We start from the raw sequence: 4,049 nt of genomic DNA, 5'->3' as shown, positions 1-4,049 counted from the left end.
TATATACCTCACCTGGAAGGTGAAAAGAAACTGAATATGATGGGATGTCACTCGCATGAGTAAGTTATACTATTTTGGAAAGGTGGAGAGATTTTAATGATGTGATTAAGGCCCTAAATTGGTTGACTGTGAATTAATCAAAAGGAAGATATCTTGGGTAGCCTGAGCTAATCAGGTAAAAGTCCTTAGCAAAAAAGAGTGGGCACCTTCCTAGGGGAGAGATTTCAAGAAGGCCTCATAGCAAGGACCTGAGAGTGGTCATTAAAATTGATAGAATCTTCCAGGTGATATCCATCCAGAAAACAGATCATAGTCCTACAAATAAAAGGAACTGAGCTCTTCCAATAAACTCATGAATATGAAATAGAACCTTGAGTTTCAGAAAGGAGCAAGGCTCATTCAACATCTTGATCATAGATTTGAAAGATGTTCAGAAGAGGACCTCGATAAACTGTGCCTAGACTTCATTCACGGAAACTGAGATATAAATGCATATTGTCTTAAGCCACTAAGTTTGTGGTAAAACAAAGAAAATATGGGCAAGGTTCAGGAAAGGTGGAACATGTAACATAGAATATTCGCACTATCTATCAGGAGACCTCAATTCTGAACCTGACTCCACCTGTTCAGCGAGTGACACTGGGCAAATGGCTTTGCTTCTCTGAATCGTACCCCAATTCCTTCACATGTAAAATGAAGGAGTTGAACCAGATAAAACTCTGAGACCCTCTCCTATCTCAATTATGCTTCATCATGGGTTACTCACCTTCCAGCCCCACCACAGCAATGAAAGCTCACTGTCAGCTTCCTTGAGTACCCACAAACCAGGAGCTCATGAAGGAAACACTTTTAGAAGAGTGGAAGGAGTCCTGCTTTATCTCCTCATTTCCTAAATGTTTTCACAATGGTGTGAAGAGCAATACATAGATATTTCCAAATCTACACCGCATAGAAAGACTCAAGTCCTTAAACTACCCTAGACATAAGACCTCCAAAGGGTCTCTCATTTCAGATCTCTTAAGGCTTCTAGAAACCTCTATAGAAATAAAGAATAAGTGATTACAACCCTTTCTCAATTATCACTTTTATGACTCAAATAATGTATAATAAGCCCAATTTATTGAGCACTTGATATTCAAGCTCTAACTCAGGTACTTTCTGTGCATTACCTATTAGGAAAAGGTTACTAACTTATAAAAGAATATACATTTGGCAAGCAGGGGTGAGAATTCTAACCCAGGCCCACGCCAGGCTGAAGCTGGTGCTTTTCCCTCTATATGACACTTGTTCTGTTGCCATGACACTCATTCACATGCCCTCGTATACTCAATAAACATTTCATGGGCACTCGTTCATACGTCACACTATATAGGGTAACCAATCATCCCTGTTTTTTAGGGACTGAGATATTCCACAGGATGCTGAATTTTCAGTGCTAACACCATAAACTAACAGAAAAGTAGGAGGAGTCGGTTACCTCAGCAACCTGTGCTCAAGGCTGAGGATGCAGAAATGCAGCCCACGGGACATGTGGAGATGTAAAGTAAAATCCTAAATGCAAAGCTTTCTCTGAGAGTCAGACACTTTTTTTCATTTCTTGGGCAAATCCCATGTAGTCTATTCCAAATGTGTCCAATCCTATGTAGGATCTGTCCACACAATCTCTTAAAAGAACCATGCGTGAGATTAAACTATAGGCCCACCTGTCTGGGTATCTACATGACTGTTTCACCCAATCTTATATCTTACCGGAGAGATGGGTGGCTTGACTGTTTTCCCTTTAGCCATAGTTGCTCTGTAATCGGCCTAACCTAAATCCAAAGAGAACAACATAAGACTTTTCACAGAGTTGCTGTTACCAGCGTCTAATTCCAAACTCAGTAAATCTCTAATTGACCTGATAGCAGTATATCAACTCTGATTCCTGAGTCTTAAACTTCTCTTGGACTTACATAACTGCATATGCTAGAGACAATAGAAATAGGCAGCAATGGCTATTGATTGAGGAACTATTTAATCTAAAATGTATGTGAAAACTTATCCTGATCTCTCCTTCTAACTCAGAATTGACCATAAGTTTCATATGGGCTGGACTTTAGGCCTTTGACCATGATGAACTGCGCAGCCAGCATCTCCCACTGATCCAGGGACATGTTGGGTTCCAGGAGTGGCCTCTCCTACAGCTGAACCTCTTAGACGTCTTTATCAGAAGGAGCAGAGGGAGCCATTGCTGAGACCACCAGAGGTGTTCTTTGGGTAATGGGCTCTCAAGAATCCCTCAGGAGATGCTGGGGGTTGGCCAAAATCTCTCAGTCACTGTTTAGTGAATCAAAATTTCAAGAGAAATTCCTGAGACATGAAATATTACTTAAATTCTACCTTCGCTTTCAGGCCAGTGGGGCCTTTTTCAATTTATAGTATCATCACCCTCAGTTTCGAGCTGAGGTAAAGCTGTGAGAGAGAAGTCTCCATTGGCCCTGTTCTCCGGCTTCCCTTTCCCTTCCCCCACAGTCTCCTTTTGGGAGTGCAGGACCTTCTCACCTTCCCGTTTCTCCTCTTCACACCTACCTCAGAGAGGTTCAGCTTCACTCTGGTTAAATGAAGATCAAGGGTCATTTGCATTTGACACTTTGAGCTTTCATGGTACCACAAGAGGGTTTTTCCCCCATAGAAAGAGTTGGGACCCTTTTTGTGAAGAGCTTTACAGAATCACAGACATTACCCCCAGACAGTAAGGTCTTGACCCCACCTCCAGTCTCCTCTCCCAGTCCTGCTCCTGGTTTTGCCCACATCTGTTCCTCCCCATCTGACCTTGTCATCCCGGGCTGCACTTTTTTCTTCTGCCCAGGGGCAGGAACACCTGCCTCAGAAATGTTTACACCCCACCAGAGCTGCAAAACTTTCCCGGCCATTGTCCTTTGATCTGCTCTTCTCCATCTATGTGAATGCCTGCAGATACCCCTGCACCTTTCCAGGGCTGTACAGAAGCAATAGCTTCTCAAATTTGTCAGAAATGAGATCACCAAGCTTGGGGGAAGATGAAAACATGATCTACACACTGCTGCAGAGAGCCCCAGGAGTCAACTTGCCATTCATTTATTCAATCAACAAATCTAGCAGAGCAGATGGGGCATAAAATATGATACCCAGCTTCAAGAGCTTTATATATTGGAATTTGAATACTAGAAGGGAGTTGGGGAGCCATCTGCCCAAATTCTTACCAATAATAGCAATGATCTTTCCAATGCGCCTGACAGACATTGAAACAGCTCACTTCCCCTGAGGACAACTCCAGTTCTTAGAAAATATTTTTTTTTTACAGTGAACCAAAATCTACCTGCATGTCAACCTATTTCTAGTGCCTATCAATAAGCCTCTATTCCACATAAACATTCACAAACATTTGCACAATCTTTGGACTATTCTGAGGTAGTATCAAAATCCAATGATTGGCTCACTTCTTTTTTATGAATGGCTCTTTCCCATCCCAATTGCGACATAGGGCACATGCTCTGGTATCTCAGAGTTCCCTGAGAAATGTGGTGATCAAGTCTATGGACAATGTCCCACAAATGGGGTACATGATCATTCCAGTGCACAGAGGGACTTTGGCTATTCCCTATCTGCTTCTGTGCTTCTCTCCTTATGGCTGTCAGGGTTCCTCCAGAGACATAAATGTCCAAGAGGAATGAGGACAAAATGGCTAAGAGAGGTAGGGCCATGCACTGGATCAGATAACAGGGATTGTGGAATCAGACTGACCAAGGGTTCTGATAACAACTTTGGCAGGTATTAGGTGGGTGTCTTTCTACAACTTACTGAATCTCTCCAACCAGTCCTGATTCATCATGCTTGAAATTGGAATGGTAATGCCTTCCTTATCAAATTGGTGTGAAAATAAAGTGAAATACTATATGTACTATGCCAGTGTCAAAAGGCCAGATTAGACTGGAAAAAAAAATCTGTATTGCTTTTTATGACTGTTGGTCTTTTCTTTCCAGCAGAATCCTAACCACCTGGATTTAAAGCTGTTCTCTCTGTTCCCCTTC

This window comes from Ictidomys tridecemlineatus, chromosome 4, assembly GCF_052094955.1.
Source record: "Ictidomys tridecemlineatus isolate mIctTri1 chromosome 4, mIctTri1.hap1, whole genome shotgun sequence".
Taxonomy (NCBI): Eukaryota; Metazoa; Chordata; class Mammalia; order Rodentia; family Sciuridae; genus Ictidomys; species Ictidomys tridecemlineatus.
This window is presented reverse-complemented; position numbering follows the sequence as displayed.